Source organism: Podarcis bocagei, assembly GCF_964188305.1.
Source record: "Podarcis bocagei genome assembly, chromosome: 1".
Classification (NCBI taxonomy): Eukaryota; Metazoa; Chordata; class Lepidosauria; order Squamata; family Lacertidae; genus Podarcis; species Podarcis bocagei.
In genome coordinates this window covers 32,910,104-32,932,389 of record NC_138125.1, presented here as the reverse complement: position 1 = coordinate 32,932,389, position 22,286 = coordinate 32,910,104, and the positions used below count along the sequence as shown (strand labels likewise).

Sequence of the window (22,286 nt, the reverse complement as noted above, 5' to 3'; positions counted from 1 at the left end):
TATGATAGGACACTATTTTTTTTAATTGTTGAAACAGGGTTGGCTTCATAATGGTGCTGGCCATCCTTGCCTTGCCATTTCCTTCCTCCCATGGCACAAGATTAAGAGGGTGTTATTGGAAGCCCATGTAAATGCATGGATGGTGGGGAGGGGTTTGTATGAAACATTTTGTTTATTTAATGATCAGAATGCTATTTCATAAGATATATCACGGTGGTGTACAACATGCAAAATTTAATAAGGTCAATAGAAGTAGCCATAAAAAAACATAATGAAAAAGAGCAATGCTGTAAAGCATCAGTAGATAATTAGGTGGTGGGAAAGAAAACAAGACAGCTTTCAGAAGACATCTAAAAGAAGGCAGGGGTGGTGCTTGGTGGACCTCTAGTGGCAGGGAGTGCCACAGGGCAGGGCTTGGTCCCCAATGATTCCTTCAGAGTGATCATTCCCCCTTCATGTCTCTCACATTCCCACACTCACAGAACATTCATACCAGGCACAGTCTATCAGCTGATCTAAACTTTGACAATAATGCCTCTTCTCTTCTCTGTTGAACCCTTTCCCAATAACAGCACCTATTACCATCTGTCCCTACACTGTGCATGCTGACAATTTTAAAGCACAATAATCATAACAATAAAAGCAACAATAACACTAATATAATGCTCGTACATATTTCATAGCGTTTTAGCAGCTAAGGGAGGGATTAAATGAAAGATGAAGCTATGAAATGTAGAGATTGCAGACTGTGTTGTCTTCCTTTCCTCCCTTTTGTTAAGTTATTCTCTTTTTGTGAATAAACTGGCCAAACTGCTATTTTTCTCTCTAAACCTATGTGTTGAAAGCTTAAATTTGATATCTTATTAGTCACTCTGAAATCATAGTAATTGCTGAAAAAACTTTCAATTGATATGTAGATTCCGTGAATGCGAGCACTGGGTTATTCTAGGGCAAAAAGGCACCAATTTGTTCTCTTACCCTCATAGTTTCTCTTGCACAAACATGGGTTTTATGAATAGCCATTAAACCTGCAATCAAATAAGCGTTTTCATATTTTTATTGTTATGTGTCATAATACTGTTGCTGCTCGTCTAACGAATTTGCATAGCAGCTACGAGGGATCAAATATAATTGGCACCCACAAAACAGGAGGGGTGGACAAAAAAAGGGGTGCATTTACGACAGCTTTCACCCACAGGTAATACTTATGAGGTGTGATTAGCACAGTTTCTTTTCACACATACTTTTGCAGCATAAAATGTAAGCAAATAAACAGCACTGTAAATAGAAGCACTTAAGTGGAAGCTGCATAGTAATTTGCAATTTTTCAAACTGGTATAATTTTCAGTGCACTACATTGATTCTGAAAATCTTTGCAGATGGCACAGGTCACTCTTCAGAAGTGACTCATATCATGCTGCAAATTACTGACGCTGGCAAGTAAAACCTTCTACCTCAGTGTTTCAAAGGATAATCAGAGTTACTTAGAAAGGGCTTTCTCTGTCAAAACCGGAAGGAGAGGGAGAGGAAGAGAGTCATACTTCTTACTGAGCCAACCTCTGTTTATAATTGAGTGTGCAAGTCTTTGAGCAAATAAAGAATTCCTTGCAAAATCAAAAGCTTGAATAGGCTTTCACCAACTGAGAATGGGATAGTAGAAAATATACTTTGCTACATAGCATCTGTCAGTCTCTGAAACCAATTCTCTACCAAACCCATTCATAGATAAATACTCATAGACTTATTCACGGTTCTGCTGCCATAACCTCATGTATTAACTGAGTAAGCAAACAAGGATATGACAATCTGTTCTTCAGCATGCCATGGTGGTCATGAGAGAAGGAACACAGCTGCTGATCTGAATAGCTAAGGAACAAAACCTTTGAGTCACAGATATTCACAGCCCCCTGAACAACCCCCTCCCACCAACTCAAATAACAATTCCTGCAACGTGGAAGAGGACACATTAAAGATGATAATGATTATGTCACCTTTTTTCTCAAAGGTGAACTCAAAGCAAGTTAAAGAAAGAAACATTAGAAATAAGTACAAAAAAAGAGTAAAACTAACTTAAAACCATTGAACCATAGAATTGTAGAGTTGGAAGGGACCCCAAGGGTCATCTAGTCCAACCCCCTGCAATACAGGAATCTCAACTAAAGTATCCATGACAGATGGCCATCCAACTTCTGCTTAAAAACCTCAAAGGAAGGAGAGCCCACAAGTACCCAAGGGAGGCCATTCCACTATCAAACAGCTCTTACTGTCAGAAAGTTCTTCCTGAAGTTTAGTTGGAATTTCCTTTATTGTAACTTGAAGCCACTGGTTTGTGTCCTACCCTCCGGAGCAGGAGAAAACAAGCTTGTTCCCTCTTCCATGTGACAGTCCTTGAGATATTTAGCGATGGCTATCATATCTCCTCTCTGTCTCCTCTTTTCCAGGCTAAACATACCCAGCTCCTTCAAGCGTTCCTCATAAGGCTTAGTTTCCAGACCCTTGATCATCTTGGTTGCCCTCCTCTGCACACATCCCAGCTTGTCAACATCCTTCTTAAATTGTGGTACCCAGAATTGGACACAGTATTCCAGGTTTGGTCTGGCCAAGGCAGACGAGGGTGGTACTATTACTTCCCTTGATCTGGACACTCTACTTCTGTTGATGCCGCACAGAATAGCATTAGCTTTCATCACACTGTTGACTCAATGACCATATGTATCACTGCTATCTTTAGGCTTAAAAAGAATGGCTGGATAAAAAAATTACTTTAAAATGGACAGTGGAAACATTTTTATTATTTTAAGGTAAATACATTGGCAGTTTAGTATGCCACGTTGTTTGTGTGGCAGCCCCTCACCCCCCCCCCCCATTGTTAGAGGGCCCTCAGACAAGAGAGGAAGGAATGAGGCCAGCGCTTCAGCAAGAAAATGTTCGTCTCCTATAAATTGCCTCAACAAGGCATCTCTAGCGGATGGTGCTAGAACTATTAGCGTGTATTGATTGTGTTTTTAACTAACAGCCCAAGGCAACGCTCACTTCAGAAGGGAACATTTCAATTCTTTATATCATTGAAGTGAACGAACGAATGAATAAAACAAAACCCTGGGCTTCAGTACGTGCCAGTGATGGACAGAGCTAAGAGTTCCCCGGGCAGGAGCATCCTGCTCCCTTGCCCTGCTACCTGGGGACTATAACATCCCCATTCCCCTTTGTTGCAACGTCCCCATGGCAACTGGCCAGTGGACAGAGCTGGCTTGCAGTTCTGCACAAAAGCGAAGCTTCAAATCAGACACTAGCTTGGGCTCTTCAGTTTTATGGCCTCTCATCTCACGCTTCGCCTCTTTGAAAATGAAATTTATGAGCAGAACCGTGAACTTTACCACATCACTAATTTTACGGCTGCCCTTGTCAGACTGCTTCCTGCTGTTCACTGGCAACACTCTGAGAGGAGGAGAGACCTGTGGCCCCGGGGCCTAGCTGCCTGTTGGCAGGTGCAAAGGAAGTGTGAAAGATTTGTGGGAAGAAGAAGTGCCCCCTCTCGCCTAGAAACAAAATGGTCCAAATGACTCTAATCCTTAACACAGAAAGTAGCTCAAAACCCCCGTGAAAAGAAAATGACCCAAACGTTCATTTCTCTCTGGGGGTATCTAATTGTAGAATATGCCAGAAAAGCACATCAATGATTGTTGGAAAGAATGACATTGATTAAAACGGTGCTTCCTACAAATTATGCTTTGGGGATTCTAGAGAGTCACAGGAGAACAACATGGTCCCAAGCATGTCTCTTGGATAACACAGCTCCTTCTTTTTTAATTTCTGGTGCCTGTGGTGTTCTCTAAAAACTGCACTTGCCACACATGGGACTATTTTCCCCACCCAAAACTTATGTGGGCCAGATTAGCTATTATCCATGATGGCTAAGTGGAGTCTCCATGTTCAGGGGGCCTCTAACAATATGCTGGCAAACAGCAGCAGAGAGGGTTGTTGCCTTCATACTCTACTTGAGGCTTCAGGACCTTTGGGAAGGATACTCTCAAAGTCTCCCCCTCACTGCCGCTGCTCCTCTGCCTCATCACTGCTACCACCAGAGACACAGCCAATGAGCAAGCAAGCAGTGGCAGTTCCTCCTTCTCACTGCCACCCTTGTTTGCTTGCTGGCCCCTCACACATGAGCTGGATCACAAGGCAGGTGAACAAACAAGGTGCGATGATAAAGAAGAGGAGCAGGTCCAGGGGGCTTTTGTCCGTGGGTGTCTAGTTGGGCCATGAGCTCTTGGCAACTGGACCTGTGTGCTCATTTCCCTGCAACATCTGGCTGGTCACTCTCTTTAATATTGTATTTTCAAATTATTGTAGCCTGCCCTGTGACCTCATGGTGAAGGGTAGGTAAGAAATTGTTATGTACTGAAGTTCTCACCCTGGGCCAGCAGGGGGATACTGTAGATAGTTCAGGTTCACATATGCAAATAAGGGATCGAAAGTGACGTTCAGTGATTGGATAGTTACAGAAAATGGTTACTGTTGCGTTCTAGTGGAGCTCTATATAAGCAGGCAGGCTGAACCCTTCAGTTCAGTTCGGTTCTGGCCTGTGAATAAACAAGAGCTGTTTGAAGAATTGCTGTGTCGTCTGATATGTTCACCCACAACTTAATAGAAATAATAGTAATAGTAATCATAATATTTTTGCTCAACTAGTTTGACCTTTGGTGTGATTCAGCAGGGCTTTTCTTTTGTTCTTATGGTGTCTGTACATACTGTACATATATACTTACTAGAAGAAGTCAGGATCAGCTAATCTAGATCTGTAAATTGAGTCACATCCTATGTAATGCACTCAGTATATTTAATTGGTCAGTTCTCACTAGCTTCGTAGTTAAGGAAGCTGAGGGATAATTGACCCAGATTCTTGTTGCACCACCCCAAGCTGCCTCTGTTTAAGGTGGAGCCTATTCAGCTGCTACCATAGAATTTCTGATTATTCCTCCTTATTGTTATTTTTAATATATAAATATTCATTTTACCTCTCCCTTCAAAGACCAGCAACACTTTTAAAAACAGCAGTGTCATCTGTTATATGTCCCCAGACAAAGTAGCTACAAATTCCCTGTTGTGCTGTGGAAGGTGATATCAAATTTTGCTATTCAAATAGGAATTTTACAGCAGGAGGAAGAAAGCGGACAGTTATCAAAGCACTGTCCAACTGTGAAAGATGGAAAATTGATCTGAGAAAATACCGTGCACTTCCAAGCACAGGGTAATGTGGCCAAAGTGAAATTGAATTGGCTCTACATAGTGAATTCCATAAATTAGTCTATAGTTTAAAATAATGTAATGACATTTGTTGTTGTCTTGCCTTTATCCTCTCCCTCGCAGCCAGCACTTTGAAAGTTGAAAGGAACCAGATAAGAATATTATTACTTTTCTTTTCTTCTTAAGATCCATGTTGAATGTAAACCCTTGATTTGGAAATGTTTCAACGCTTTTAACAACTAGTTTGCCGCCATAATTTCAAATGTTGTTTTTGGCCATATAACTCTTGCCCTGAATTGTTTGGTCTTGCTTCATATCAGCGGCATGTTTCCAGCCCTCTCTTTACACAGCAAACCTAAACACACGATTGAAAAAGCCCCATGGAAGGCAGACGGACTTACGTCTGAGCAAACATGCACAGGGTTGCCTTGCAGGGCTCTCGATCTGCTTGCCTTTGATATTATCTCTACCCTCATTCTCCCTTTAAAATCCTTTTTTGTCTCCTGCATTAGAAATGCTCTAAAACACATGCCCGTGTGAAGGATGCAGCAAGCACCAGTCCCTCATGCTGCCAGTTCTTTGGCATCAATTATAAATTTGCTTTTCACTTTGCACCCAGTGGGGGGATTCACAAAGCCCAACACTCCCTGAGCATTACATAATGTCTGAAATGGTTTTCTGAAGAAGAACAAGGCAGCAATACTTTCTGAAATTTCCAGCATCATCTCTACCTGGCAATCCAAATATACCCCTTTTGGGTCTGTTTCTTCCATGCTGAAACAGCAAACCAGAGAGCTGGGTCTTTTGAACCCTCCGGACTCCTTGACAATGGACAACTGACCCACAAGATGTGGCAGCTTGAAGGCTTTTTAAGGGGGGGTTGGCCACTGCAATGGTGGATGACGCTTGTTGTTGTTTAGTCATTTAGTCATGTCCGACTCTTCATGACCCCATGGACCAGAGCACGCCAGGCACTCCTGTCTTCCACTGCCTCCCGCAGTTTGGTCAAACTCATGCTGGTAGCCTCGAGAACACTGTCCAACCATCTCGTCCTCTTTTATCCCCTTCTCCTTGTGCCCTCCATCTTTCCCAACATCAGAGTCTTTTCCAGGGAGTCTTCTCTTCTCATGAGGTGGCCAAAGTATTGGAGTCTCAACTTCAGGATCTGTCCTTCCAATGAGCACTCAGGGCTGATTTCCTCAAGAATGGATACATTTGATCTTCTTGCAGTCCATGGGACTCTCAAGAGTCTCTTCCAGCACCATAATTCAAAAGCGTCAATTCTTCGGCGATCAGCCTTCTTTATGGTCCAGCTCTCACTTCCATACATCACTACTGGGAAAACCATAGCTTTAACTATACGGACCTTTGTTGGCAAGGTGATGTCTCTGCTTTTTAAAATGTTGTCTAGGTTTGTCATTGCTCTTCTCCCAAGAAGCAGGCGTCTTTTAATTTTGTGGCTGCTGTCACCATCTGTAGTGATCAAGGAGCCCAAGAAAGTAAAATCTCTCACTGCCTCCATTTCTTCCCCTTCTATTTGCCAGGAGGTGATGGGCCCAGTGGCCATGATTTTAGTTTTTTTGATGTTGAGCTTCAGACCATATTTTGCGCTCTCCTCTTTCACTCTCATTAAAATGTTCTTTAATGGCAACTGCAATGGTGGATGAGGCTATCAATAGCTATTAGTAAAGATGACGACTGTTACACCTCTTAATGTTAGGTGTGTGTTTATGATCTATGTAGTCATGTATGTTCTTTTTGTGTCAAGTATTCCTGTTTGTTCTTCCCTTATAAGATGCCTTTAATCCCCCCAGTTAAACTTCCAAGTATAAACTCTGTATCTTTTCTTTATAAACTGCCTTTATCCTTAGGTTTATTACACTCCACCAGTGTTTAATGCCACTGGTTTAATATGAACAAATAGCGAGTGAGGAATGGTGTGAGTAAGGAATGAATGTTTAGCTTAGAAAGAACACTCTGCTACCCAGAAAGAAGCAACAGGCAATGTTAGCCTCATCACAAAGTGCAGCATTTCAGCACATATCCAATCACTAGTGTTGCTGGACAAATGTCTCTCTAGCCATGCACTGACAGCCTGTGGGAAAGATAATAAAGTGTGTAAAAGAAAGATGCTTCAGCAATTGATACCTGGAGAAAAAAGTATAACTGATTGGCCACAGTGATAGCAGAATGCTGAACTAGATGAGCTTTTGGTGTGATCCAGCGAGGTCTTCTTTTGTTATTACTTGCTGAATACAAGATGCATTTATTTGTGTTCAGGATTGTGCTTTCCCTAGAAGGATAGAATAGTTTTGAGGTGCTTGAAAGGTGGCTTCCTGCGATGGCTTCCTGGTGCTCTGGCCCCTGATCCGTGCCTCTGCGCCTCAAAACCGGCATGAATGTTCCCCACTAGCATTCACCCGGCAATAGAAACTTCCCTGCAATCCCTCTAAGTCACCCATTTGCTTGACGTTTCTCAAGTAGCAGCAAGCATACGCCAAACCCCTGATTCTCCAGGATCTTTCAGAAATCCTGATTTTCACTGTGATGGATGCCGCATGTAGCGTTTGACAGCTCTGAAGTTTCTTTGCTAGACTTTTTGTTTATATGCCACTGTTTTGTAACACGCAGCTCCCCTGAGTGCGGTACTTCATCTCCTTGAATAGGCACCACTGACCCGTAGCAATGGAGATTCATGAAAGTGCAACATACTCATTACCACGTTGAACTTTCTCCTGCACAGGTCGGCAGTGGGTCAGATGTGTACATTGAAGTGAGTCTGCTATTAAGGCGTTCAGGGGAACCAACAGCTGCCATGCTTTTTTGTGTTAGCTTGGGAGTGTGGTTTAATTTGAGTTGTGCTGCAGGAAGATGTATAAAATCACTCTTTGCCGCCCTCTGATGCTCGTGTTCCCTTCAGGCTACTCTACACTGTCATCGTAACATGGTGTTTACTGTATATGATAGCAAGATTGCAATATGCCTTGTAGCTGTAAAATCAGTTACAAAACACCCATTCTGACCTCATGCTAATGCCAGGACATGATGCTACAAAGGATGGAAAAAGGCCTTTATAAGGGATGAGCTACTAGTCTACTGCTTCTGGATCCTACTTTGATTGCTCTGAATCAGTTTAATCTAAAATAGTACTGAGCCATGTCTTCTTCTTCCTTACTGGCAATTCAGGGACACGAAACAGTTCTTACAAGGGCTGAGTTGCAAAGCCATTTCAAAGTCCAAGTATCCTCTTTGTTTATTAAGAGTAATAGGCTTCACAGCATCATAGAGTTGTAAGGGGACCCAAGGGTCATCTAGTCCAACCCCTGCAATACAGGAGTCTCGGCTAAAGCATCCATGACAGGTGGCCACCCAAGCTCTGCTTTAAAACCTCCAGAGAGGGAGAGTCCACCACCTTCCAAGGGAGTCTGTTCCACTGTCAAACAGCTCTTACTGTCAGAAAGTTATTCCTGATGTTTAACTCCAGTTAAACATCCTTTCTTGTAACTTTCCTTTTCCTTTCTTGTAACTTGAAACCCGTGGTTTGGGTCTTACCTTTCTGAGCAGGGGAAAACACGCTTGCTCTTGGCAGCCCTTGAGATATTTGAAGATGGCTATCATATGTCTTCTCAGGCTAAACATACCCATTTATAAAGATGTTGAACAACAATGGGCTCAGGATAGAACCCTGTGCCACCCCAGTTGTCACTTTTTTCCAGGAAGATGAGGAACCATTAGTCTATTTGGGTTTGGTCAGTGGTCCATGTCTCTTGCTCCTATGTACACTGTGAGAGAGCAACCTGGGCCTCCCCTTCAAACTCCCCTGCTAAATGCCCTTGCAAACACCCCTGTTTACAAGACTTAGTCAAGAGCTCTTGGTCAAGAGCTCCCACAAGCGGCTGCTGGCCAGCGGCGTAGCGTGAGTTGTCAGCACCCGGGGCAATGCAAGTAATTTGCGCCCCCTAACCCGGGGCAAGGCAAGTAATTTGCGCCCCCCAACCCCTAACCTGCGAGTTGCCGCTGGCGCTGCCGCGCAAACAACGCTGCTTGCCCAGAGGAGGATGGAGGCAGAAGCAGCCGCCGCCTGTGGCTGGGCTGAGGGGATGGCGGCGGCAGCAGGGTGCAGAGGCTGCCCATGCCCGGCCAGGCGTCGGTGGCGGCGTCGGCGCTGCTGCAGCGGCTGCTCCTCCTGCGAGCAGTGAGCGGAGCGCAGCCACAGCGATGGCGGGGGGCGCGCGCGCTAGGGCGCAAGACTGGCGGTGGCGGCGGGGAGCCCGGCGGAGGAAGGAACTTGTCCCTTCCCTCTGGACTCGCGCCCCTCCAGATGTTGCGCCCGGTGCGGCCGGCACCCCTGGCACCCCCCACGCTACGCCACTGCTGCTGGCTACTAACTCCTCCCCCAACTCCATCAAAGTTGTTGCATGCATGGAACAAAGTCTGCTTATGCAATGGGACCATCCCCCCTCTTTCCTCCTGCACTCCCTAAATTTGCTCTGGAGAGCTGCGGGAAACCCCAGAACAAGTTTAGGGGGTACATGAGGGTGGAAAAGTCTAGTTCTACAAGCAGACATTGTTCCCTGCACTCTTAGTGATACATTGAATTCTACCCAGTATGTCTAACATTCCTTGCCTGAGTACTCTTTATATATTGGACAGAATAACATCCATTATCATATTAGACAAGCCTAGATCACAACATGACAGCAATTGTGCCACAATCAGAAAGTGGAAAATGGCCTACAGGCAGTGCAAATAGAAAGGAAATGAGCCAAACCACAACTACAAGTCAAGTCTACAACATATGGTCAATGAATGAAGCATGTAGAAAATATTTGCTCATTTTACAGAAAAAAGGCTGAGACTAGTGAATGTAACAGTGAATGCATGGCAGAAGCAGCAGTGTTACTGAGCTCCTTTTACAGCACATAGCAGTAGATTCCTTACGCATTCAGACATCCTCTTGTACACTCTCATAAACACAGATAGGACACAAAACACAACTCTCACCCTCATCTTCACCATGCTTGCAGCTGGGGAAGACAAAGAACAGCTCAGCTGAGCTTGAGACTCCTAACCTGGTTCTGATTTGCCCAGCCTGCCCATTCTCTGCCACATACCAACAGCAGTCTAGCCCTGTGGCAACAAACTCAACAGTAGCTCCTTGTCAACATCTGCTGTGGAGATGGCCAGGTAAGGAACCTGCTCATCTCAAGGTAAGATGGGAACAAAAAGAGTGAGGTCAGGGCGAGTCTTGACTTTCTCTGGCTTCCTGTTTCATCTCTTAAGTCTGGGATAAACAGTAAGGACACTGGCCTATCAGTCCTGTCTCAGTTCTGGAGCATGAGACCACCCACATCCCTCCCATTTCTGGCCCCCTTTATTATCTTTGTCCACCAGTGTCATTTGCCTCTCAAGCCCTGCAGATGCCTGAACAATGGAGCTGCATTGTTTGGTGGTGTTTCTGTTTGTCTCCCTCCATCAGCCCTGTGAGCAAAGAACTAACATCAACTCAGTCAGTACCATGGACAGCTCCCCTTGAATGCTAGTGCCCTAGGTGGCTACATGCTACCTCAATTGAAGAGGCTGACACCTGTTGTCCAGCATCTCCTATCCCAGTAAGATACCACAACTCTGAAATACCCCCCAAAGATTTGCTGTTACCTGCTTCCAGGCTCAGCTTGATCTCTCAGCAACCACCAGCCAGCTGCCTATGAAACCGATTGTGTGCATCACTGACGCTAACAATTGGGATAAAAATGCAACAGATTTGCTGGAAACAGAAAATGACTCAGAGGATAAAAAAGTGAAAAGGAAATGGAAAGATCTTCAGGTGAATCTTGCAAAGTGTCATTTTTAGAAACAATGGGAGGTTCAAAGCCTCCCAGTGAGGCTGCCTGAGCAACAAGGAAATGTAACCATGCTAGGATAAGGTGGTAAAATTAAACGGACCAGAATAAAACACTATACAACCCCACATCATAAAGCCCATACAGCACTGCTCCATCCTATAAATGTGAATCGAAAAGATTCCTGCACTGCAATTTTTACTGCACTTTAATTCAAGGACTGTCATTTTGGTCTTCTCCCCTGCATGGAATGCTGCCTAAACACCTATGCCCTTTAATATAGAGATCTAGTAAATGATAAACAATTTTGCACTGAATATATACTATTTAGGCTTCAGCCGTTTGTGTTTCAGTTTGCTGATTAAAGTCTTTGTTCTAGCATTTTATCAAAAGATCAATACTATTTCTTCTACTAAGATTTTCATTCCTATTTATCCATGGAGCATCACCATATATGTTAAAACTGAATGCCAGGCTAGTATTGGACATGAGCTATGAGCACAATGTCATCCTTTGACCTGCAATTATTCATAATTCCATGGTATTCAGACATGTGCCCAGCTCTCCTCTACTCTCTGATCATACCATTGCACTGAAATGGCACCTATTCTTGAGAAAAGTAATGTTTTGGTAGGTTCAGTTTTGCTACATGCCCTGGATCAATAATCCATCAATAATCCTGAGCCGTCTCAGTGAGCATCTGCCTGTTCACCTCATTTAGAATGCCTCTCTCCTCCCCATTATCTCCTTTCCTTCTCAGCATGCCACACACCTCCATCTTCCACCCTGTTTTCCCCCCCTTTAATTTTTTTTTCTAAGTAGGTCACTATTCCCTCTTGCCCTCTCATTTATTCTCTCTCCACTAATCTACATCTATATTTTTTATTTACTCCTATCTCTCTTGTTCAGTTTGCTCTGTCTTTTTTCTTTTCTTTATGAACTGTTCATTTCATTGACAATTACCATAAAAAGATATTCATGAAGAAATAGCAAAAAGCCTCTCCTTCTCCTCCGCAAACCAAATCTATTTCACATTTTGTCCATTCTCTATTTTAAAAGCAACCAACTTCAAATGAGCCATGTGTATGCACTGAGAGGATTTGCATTACTACAGAAATGAAAATGCTGATGGGGAAGATTGGTTATTTTGCTCAATGACCATCAGGCTTTGATCTCCTTTTATAATTGATCATGAAGATTAGTAAGGATGATAATAATGGTTCTCATGTTGTGTTTTTCACTCATTGCCTTTGGCCTGAAATGCATATTTTGTTTGGGCAGCATTTATTCTGACATAGGCACATTTTGTGCTATGGTACTCTGACTTATCCCTTGTTTCCCTGAACATCAGCTCAGCTGAGTTACTTGCTCTGTGGGCAAGCTCACCCAAGCCAGGATGCAGAGCAGAGACGGGGAACCTGTGGCTCTCCAGAGGTTGTTGAACTCCAACTCCCATCATTCCCGGCCAATGGTCATGCTGGCTGAGGCTGATGGGAGTTGGAGTCTAACAAGTTCTCCACTGCCGCAGTACAGGAATGGAAAGAATCAGCAATCTTTGCTTGCCTCACCCTCTCATCTCTCCAATGTCCCCAAGTTACATTAGAAAAAGATCGCAGCTATGCCCTTCATAGGGTGGTTTGTTTGCTGGCTGGCTGGCAACTACATTTGTCTTTGATATGCTAAATCTCTCCTTACAGGAGCTTTTTATGCAGTCTGAGTGATATTCCACACATGAAGTCCCATCTCACACTGTTATATGTGTAACCTGTGTCTCTTACATCTTACAGAGTGTGCAAAGCTCCTGTCCAAACAAGCTGAGAGGTAACAGATCATTCATTTAATGAGGGGCCTGTATACTTGATGAAGGTTCATCAACATATCTCCAGTATGCAATGCTTTTTGATGTTTCCAGAGGGAGAAGCAAAATTATGCATTTTGGGGGCAGGAGACCACTTTGCCTCCATAGTCCAATTGCAAGCAATACTGCCTGCAGCTATTGGAATTTGCTATTTTTCATTTGTTTCCCCTGTTGATATACCTGGACAAATGTAGCTCACACTCAGTGATCTCTGCAAATCAAAGCAGGTCCCCAACTGTCAGTGGGAGCATTAGCCATGCTGGGGACCCCTCTTGCAATGGTGTGAGCTGTTTCAATAAGATAATGAGAAATTAGCCAAGTGTTTATGAACAGATGCTCTTTCCTCTGAGAAAAGCAGGGCTTGTTTTGTTGTTTGAACAAATCTTTCACCTAAGCTGTTGCTAGCTGTGATGGTGCTGATTTGATGTGACGCACACCATTCATCTTCATAAAAGTTTTAAGCCCAAGAGAGACAAACTGAGGCTTGTTGTCACTTACTAGCGGCTCTGGTGAAACATGACAGATGAACATCATGTACCACCTCTTCCAGCCAGCGCATTCGTGGGAGTAGCAAAAAACTCATTTACTTGGTTCAGAAGGTGACTGCCTTTTCCTTCTTCGCATCCCTCCTGAAAATCTCTCATACTACAAAATATACAGGAGATGGCCCAGCAATTAGATTTATTTTCAAAGTGTCTTCTCACACTAATGAGGCTTCTCAGAGATTGCTCATTTTGGACAATGCCCAATGGAAAGTATGAACTTTGAGATGCACATTTCCCATAAAACAATTCCTGGTTTGGGGACTTTTGATATGATGCTACTATTAATTACCAACATACAACACTCGAATAAATCAAGGACTGCTATCCTTTTCTATGACATTTCCCCAGATAGACCCCGCCATATTATATTTATTTCTTAATTTTGTAAAAAAAATGGACTCAGCTTCTCCTAACCTCCTAATCCCTAAATTCAATGAAACTATAAAAACAATTTTAAATCAATAATCAAATGCAATACAATTAATAGCTGGGGGGGAAGGGGGCAATGCTGCAGGGTCTACTCAGTAGCCATGAGACATGTAAAAGAGGCAAAGTTTGCATCCTGTCTGAAAAAGAGAAATTGGCGTGGACATTGTTACCTTATGTGGGTCACAAAATAGAGACCAAAGGACGTTGGATGGGCTCATTTTTCCAGAGTGAAAAAACCCCTTGTTGAGAGTCCTATGTCTGCATCCCAATCTGATACAATGGTCAGGGAGAAGGCTGCGCTCACAACCCACCAGGATACAGGACACAGACTGATGCCTGCTGGTGCCACAATGCCACCTCAGAAATAGAGCCAAAGTCAGAGCTAGCTGAGAGGGAGAGCAAGGTGGCAGAAAGCGCAGCTCCATTGTCATGAGGATGGAGACGCTTTCAGGAACCCATAATGTGTAGCTCCAACAGGGGGGTGTCGTTTCTGTGAAGCCTGTAACGGGCAGCTTGTTAAGCCAGCCAGGCACCAGCCGGTGAATATCAGCGCAGACCTCTCTGGATGCACAAATTGTTGAAAGCTTGAGGAAAGATGAGGGCAACAGGTTCTTCCAGTCCCTGCCCTTTCAAGTCTAAGCCCTAGCTAAGGAGGGCAGGTATCGTGAGCCCTCCTCACCACCTCCCACACTACGGAATGGCTTTATCAGGTTCCCACGCAGCCATGTGCAAGAATTTCGGTGTGCCTTGAATGTCCAAGTGGATGCATGTGGTGGTCATGGTAGGAATTACAGGACCAGAGGTCCTCCTCTAAGTTCTAAGTAGGCTTTTTGAATGTTTTTAAGGATTCCTTCTCAGTTGTTTGGAGGAGAGCCCTACGCACCTCCATGCTAGACTTCCAACTGAAGATGCATACATTTCTACCCATTCACGTTCACTGTACAGTCTGAATACCCAAATGACTACAGCAGGAAGAACAATTACTCTGGGCACCAGCGGACATAAGATGCATCTGCTCAGGTGTACGAAAACTACAACCTGGGAGACAGGAGGCATCTTTCCCTGCTGACCTGCTCTGCTGCTTTTAGCTGCCTTTATTTGTTCTGAATGATGTATTTTATTGCCTTACCATTGTGCATTTTATGATTTATTTTCTACTTGTCCAGGTATCCATATAGATGAAGGATGAGCCATAAATATTTGAAATAATAAATAAATAAAGTGAAACAACAGCTGCCGTACATCAGCCAGCATCTGCTATATGCCAGACTTGTGACCATCCACACACCTGTATCGGTGATGGGTGGGCTCGCATTTTTAAAAATTATAATTAATAAATATAGTAGGGAGTGGGGGAAGGAAGAGCTGCCATACATCAGCCTGCCTCTGCAATAAACATTGCGGTATTTCCCTGTTCTGTCTCTCAAGCTGCAGGAAGTTTATGGCAGATATTTGGAGAAATTGCTTTGGTTAATTCAAGTAAGGAGGATGAGGAAGCACAAGCAAGAGGCCATAGTGGTGTCTTCCTCTGCCTTGGTCAGACCATACCTGGAGTAAAGGTAAAGGTAAAGGGACCCCTGACCATTAGGTCCAGTCGTGGATGACTCTGGGGTTGCGGCGCTCATCTCGCTTTATTGGCTGAGGGAGCCAGCATACAGCTTCCGGGTCATGTGGCCAGCATGACTAAGTTGCTTCTGGTGAACCAGAGCAGCACATGGAAATGCCGTTTACCTTCCCGCCAGAGCGGTACCTATTTATCTACTTGCACTTTGATGTGCTTTCGAACTGCTAGGTTGGCAGGAGCAGGGGCTGAGCAACGGGAGCTCACCCTGTCATGGGGATTCAAACCATCAACCTTCTGATCGGCAAGTCCTAGGCTCTGTGGTTTAACCCACAGCGCCACCCGCGTCCCTTATACCTGGAGTACTGTGTCCAATTCTGGGCACCACAATTTAAGATGTTGACAAGCTGGAATGGGTGCAGAGGAGGGTAACAGAGATGAGCAAGGGGATGAAAACCAAGCCTTATGAGAAATGCTTGAGGATGTTGGGTATGTTTAGCCTGGAAAAGAGGACACTAAAAGGAGATAAGATAGCCATCTTCAAATATCTCAAGGGCTGTCACATGGAAGAGGGAACAAGGTTGTTTTTGCCTTCTCTGGAGAGTAGGACTCAAAGCAATGGCTTCAAATGACAAGAAAGGAGATTATTTCTGAACTTTCTGAGAGCAAGATCTGTTCAACAGTGGAACGGTCTCCCTCAGAAAGTTGTGGACTCTCCTTCATTGGAAGTTTCTAAGCAGAGGTTATTGGGATGCGGGTGGCACTGTGGTCTAAACCACTGAGCCTCAGGCTTGCTGAGCAGAAGGTTGGTGGTTTGAATCCCCGTGACGGGGTGAGCTCCCATTGCTTGGTTCCAGCTCCTGCCAACCTAGTAGTTCGAAAGCACTCCAAAAATGCAAGTAGATAAATACCGCTATGGCGGGAAGGTAAACGGCGTTTCTGTGTGCTGCTCTGGTTTCGCCAGAAGCGGCTTGGTCATGCTGGCCACATGACCCGGAAAAACTGTCTGTGGACAAACACCGGCTCCCTCGGCCTGTAAAGCGAGATGAGCGTCGCAACCCCAGAGTTGTCTGTGACTGGACTTAACTGTCAGGGGTCCTTTACCTTTAAGCAGAGGTTGTATGGTCATCTGTCATGGATGCTTTAGCTGACATTCCTGCATTGTAGGGAGTTGGACTAGAAGACCCTTTGTGTCCCTTCCAACTCTATGATTCCATGATTCTATGGTCCCACACCTTCCCCACAAGCCCCCTCAGTCCAGGATATCTGGGTTCAGCAGTCTCAGAATTCACAGTCCCTCTGGAGCAAAACAGAACACTATCCCTTTAACCTTCCTCCAGGAAGTTGGAGCCTAGGGCACACACATCAGTGCAGGATAGTTTAAACCCTCATTGCTAGTGGAAACTATTTGTCAGGTTGCTCATCAACCTGGTCTTGGGTGTTTCCAAATGTGGACAGTGTAGCAGCATCCAGAGCCCAAACATTGCTGTCCTGCTTTAAGCTGCAAATGTAAAAATTACTGTAGACATTCATATTGCACAGCTTGAAGCAACTGGATGCATAAAAACTGACTCCTTTTGGAATAAAACATTGTCCAGACCCTGAAGTATTGTTCAAAGCTTTACAGTGGTGCCTCGCAAGACGAAATTAATCCGTCCCGCGAGTCTCTTCATCTAGCAGTTTTTTCATCTTGCGAAGCAACCCTATTAGCGGCTTAGCGGATTAGCGCTATTAGCGGTTTAGCGGCTATTAAAGGCTTAGCGGCTATTAAAGGCTTAGCGGATTAGCGGCTAAAAGGCTATTAGCGGCTTAGCGGCTTAGAAAAAGGGGGGAGCGGAAAAAAATCGGAACACTTGCAAGACGTTTCCATCTTGCAAAGCAAGCCCATAGGGAAAATCGTCTTGCGAAGCAGCTCAAAAACGGAAAACCCTTTCGTCTAGCGGGTTTTCCGTCTTGCGAGGCATTCGTCTTGCGGGGCACCACTGTACTAACCCCAACCTCTTCAAAAACATTTCCAAAATGTTCAAAATGATACATCCAAATAATTCCATAAGACATATGCCCGTCCAAGAGATAGGTTCATCTTCTTAGAAATAAAATGACTTATAATCACAGCTGACAAACATAGCTCTCTCACACAAAGAGGCTCCATGAGCCTGCATTTCAGCCCAAGGCTGTTTGCTCCTGGAGTGAACCATTTACACATCCTTCTCCCACAGAGCCTGGGGAAAACAAAGAAAACAGCCACCCCCCCTTCCAAGATGCCAAATCTGCAACTGAATACCTTCATCACATGGTATAAAGCTAAACACTCAGTTTAAGAGCAGAGAACATCCCAGTTAATTATCAACTAGTTAGAGCAGAGGCCCCAGGACCCCACCATTCACCTTAGATAATAAACTCAGGGACACAAATATTTAGAGCTAATGGTTAATTAGGCCACAACTTTATTGATTACAGATGTGAGCGGTTTGGCTTAGGCATTTGGGTGAAGCAAGACTATATCCTGACTCTCCTGCCCGCCTGCAGGAAATCTCAAGGTGTCAACTACCGATAGGGGGAGCCTATGATATACATTGATTAAGAGCTCCCCAAGGGTCACCAATGGGATCATGGCATGACCCTATCCCACGCCCAGGCTTCAAAGAGGAACCACACCCCCGGATCTCTTTAACAGGATACCCTTAGCATGGCGGGGGAGGTGGAGGCAACAACCTCCCCTCCCATAACAAGGCTTAAAAAGGTAAAGGTAAAGGGACCCCTGATCATTAGGTCCAGTCCTGGACGACTCTGGGGTTGTGGTGCTCATCTTGCTTTATTGGCCAAGGGAGCCGGCCAGCATGACTAAGCCTCTTCTAGTGAATCAGAGCAGCGCATGGAAATGCCATTTACCTTCCCGCCGGAGCGGTACCTATTTATCCACTTGCACTTTGACGTGCTTTCGAACTGCTAGGTTGGCAGGAGCAGGGATGGAGCAACGGGAGCTCACCCCGTCGCAGGGATTCGAACTGCCGACCTTCTGATAGGCAAGCCCTAGGCTCTGTGGTTTAACCCACAGCACCACCCGCGTCCCTTATAACAAGGCTTACCCAGTGCCTAACCTTACAAAGACGATTGCTACAAGGTAGGCGAAAACCAAATGGGTGGTGCCAATTTGCCAAGTGGAAAAAATTCCTACCTGGCCCCAACAATAAGGCGGCCGATATTAGTCCATAGCAAGCCCAAAGTCAAGCAACACATAAAAAGAGGGTGGGTGAGTTGGGTGATCTGACGAAGGAAGCAAAAAGGCCGCCGCCCCAGCCACCCCACGATTTAAACGGCAGCAGCCACACCCCTGGCTAACTTGATTGGTCAGCCAGGGGGTGTGATGTGGCTGGGAGTTCTGATGATGCGGGCGGCATCACTCCGCCCCCTGCCAGGTCACAGGGAGGTCCTGGATGCCCGCCCACAACTCCATCCCCCAGGGAAGAGTAGTCCTCTCAGTATGCTGCCATGGAAAATCCCCAATGTTAGCAATACGCATCCAGGCACTATCCAATTCAGAGTCAATTAAGCAATTGTACTTAACAAAAACAACTGCTTCCAGACTTCTGAAATCCGAATAATATCCTGAAGTCAGGTGGGCATTCTCCCTTTTTCTAACATGTGGTGGAAAGGGGTGGTTTTTATTTAGAGAATAGTCGCGGGGTGGGGGGAGAGGTTCAATACTCTCCTGCCCTCCCCACCCTGCTGCACTCCTGATCATGATCTCCACCCTTCCTCACCTCACTTCAGGAAGGATGACAAGAAACAAATGCAAAGGGAAGGGTTAGCATGGGTAGGCAAACTAAGGCCCGGGGGCCGGATCTGGCCCAATCACCTTCTAAATCCGGCCCACGGACAGTCCACATGTTTTTACATGAGTAGAATGTGTCCTTTTATTTAAAATGCATCTCTGGGTTATTTGTGGGGCCTAGGACTTCATTCATTTCCCCCCAAAAAATATAGTCCGGCCCCCCACTGAGGGACAGTGGACCGGCCCCCTGCTGAAAAAGTTAAAGACTTAAAGTGATAGAGCTGATTGCTAGACTAGAGCAATCTAGTGAACAGCTAGGCCTGCTACCCCCAACCTAGTGCCCTCTAGCTGTTTTGACTAGAAGTTCCATCAGCCTCAGCCAACAAGCTGAAATGGATGGAGGTTATAGTCCAGAATGTTTTGGGGAGGCTGAGCTGTAGGATGGGTCATCTGCACTGCTGCCCATTGATTTTTTTAAAAAACACATATTTCATTACCAAAAAAAAAAAAAAAGGCAACATTCCGAAAGCCAAGCAAGAAAACACAGGAGTGGGGAGTATGTTCACAATGTCATGGAGATGCCTTGTAAAAAGAAAGTGAACAAATGCCCCGTACAGAAGCAGCCTTTATCTCAGGCTTCTGCAGTGCCCTGTCTGAGATGGTAGCATTGGACCTCTATTCTGCTCCACTCCTGACTGGTCTACCTGCCTGAAGAGACCTAAGCTTGCAGCCAATCCCTGATCAGAGCTGCAGGTGCTTCCCAGCCTGCTCCTGGGTAGGTGCTTCAACTTTAGGCTCCAGTAGTGGACTGAATACCTGCATGCCCTCACTAAACACACACACACACACACGACCATGTAATGATTTCTTCCTATCTTGGAATTGCCACATTGACAATTTAAAACCAACATGATTGATTTGAGGTGCGTGCGTGTGTTTTGTTTGCCTTCCGGCCACTTTTTTCATAACCCCAGCATTAGGCATTGGACAATTTAAATTTGCATACAAATTAAATTAAATCTTTTAAATTAATTAATATATGTAAATGGGCAATAACTGGAGGCTTTCCCTGAGAGGACTGGCAACACTAATCATAGTTGCAGTGTTCCTCTGCAAATTATTCTAATGGCTAGCAGGGGAGAATGTTCCTGCTTGCCAAGTTCCAGTTTTAATTCAAATAAGATCGTGCACTGTATGTATGCCCATTTATTTCTATTTAGAGTCATTGTTCTTCCCACGGCAGACACTCAGAATCCCTGAAAAGTCCCCAACACAGTGAAAATAGATAAGGCTCTTTCTTTTCCAACTTGGCTGCTAAAGAAGGCAGGTTTGTTTCTTCCCATGAAGTTTTCTACCTTTATAAGTTATCAGTCTTTCCTAGGACCATGATTAGAATGACAGGTCACCTGCAGACTGTCAGTGTTTTGCAGGAGGAATTCAAGCACATACCAGCTAGTCAGGTTGGTACAATTAAAGTGGATACAGAGAAGTATATTTTCAGAACCCATCCTATTTTTTGAGCTTGTTTTTTTTATTGTAAGTTTTAAAAATGTTCTTAAAGGTATTTAAAATTGTTGTAAAATGCCCTTGGACCTTGGGCTGAAGGGCAGGTAAAACAACAACAACAACAACAACAACAACAACAACAACAACAACAACAACAACAACACATAATATTATTATTAAAGTGGTCTGTTGCCCTAGCAGAACAGAGCTGTTGTGGACTTTTTGCTGTTAGGAAAGTGATTGGGAAACGAAGTGAAATGTGTCGGACAGGGCAAGCCCTATCATGAGGCAAAGTGAGGCAGCTGCCTCATGTGACAAATTTTGAGGGGTGGAAAGTGGCTAGAAAGGTGTGCCATGTGGTCTGCCCTGCAGCCCCTAAGCTAGCTTTCTGCCCTAGCAGAGCTGGCGCATCAGTGAGGCAACTTGAGGCAACCCACCTTGTGTGGCATGCTTTATAGGGGGCAGGAGAGTCCCATATAAAGTGGCCTCTGACAAGCCACCAACTTTCTCCAGGCTGCTTGTCGTGGTTCACCTGTAAAACCACCCCAGCAAGGGTCTGATTTCATCTCCCTTCACCAGTCAACCTTAGACAACAGCTTGAGATTTGTTATGCTGGGGCTTGTGCTCCAAAGCGTGAGGATGCTACCGTTATCTGGAGCTGACAGGCCATCACAAAAACACTACTGTCAAACTGACAAAGCCGCCATAAACATACCTCCCAACTCTTGCTTGCCTGGAAACTGCAGCAGCAGCAAGACGAGAAGCGTTGCACTTCAGAGAGTCAAGCATAGCAAAGATCTGAAGAACACAAACTCTTTGTTTGTCAAGGAATGCTGTGGAGAAAACAGGAACCTGCCATTTTCCCACCATGCAGTGGAGAAAACAGGAACCTGCCATTTTCCATTGTCATTTTAACCTGTTTGTTTTTCAACTGAGTCTTGTCCCTTTGCCAATGGTCTGTAAGCTATCATTTTTTAGGAAAGTCCATGCATAGAGGAATGGCAGAGCTTCCCTAGCCTGGTACGTTCCAGATGTTTTGGACAAATAGTTCCATCTGCCCCAGCCAGCAGGACCAGTTGCCAGAGATGTTTAAGGTTTCACAAGAGGGTGAATGTAATATGGATTTTCTCACTGCTTTCCCTCTTGATACTCATTAAGAACGTGCAGTGTGTACCTTTGCCAGGTCTTCATTTGGTAGCCAGCACAGCGAATGATTTAAATAGACTTCTTTGGATTGTCTTTTCTTATTTTAAAGCAGGTGTGGACAATGTGTGGTTCTCCAGATATTGTTGGACTCCCATCATCCCTAGCTAGGCTTTACAATGGTCAAGGGTGATAGGAATTGAAGTCCCACAAAATCTATAAGGCCACAGTTTCCCCCTTCCTGCTTTTAACTATGCTTTTCCTTTCTCTGACTCTTGTTGGTAAAGAAATGGATAGATTTCTACGAACCACACATTTTTCTCGGGTACAGAACACATTGCTGCAGTTTCATGCTAGGAAAATGCAAAAACCCTGCAAC

General features: G+C 44.7%; 1 protein-coding gene across 1 annotated transcript in view; it reads right to left on the bottom strand.

The window, feature by feature from the left end:
* SYNDIG1L (synapse differentiation inducing 1 like) overlaps window positions 1-10,969 on the bottom strand; it is a 95,369-nt gene extending 84,400 nt beyond the window's left edge. Inside the window, exon 1 of the mRNA XM_081210419.1 lies at window positions 10,906-10,969. The gene's annotated coding sequence lies outside the window, so the exon portion shown is untranslated. The remainder of the gene's footprint in view (window positions 1-10,905) is intronic.
* Window positions 10,970-22,286: the final 11,317 nt, after the last annotated feature.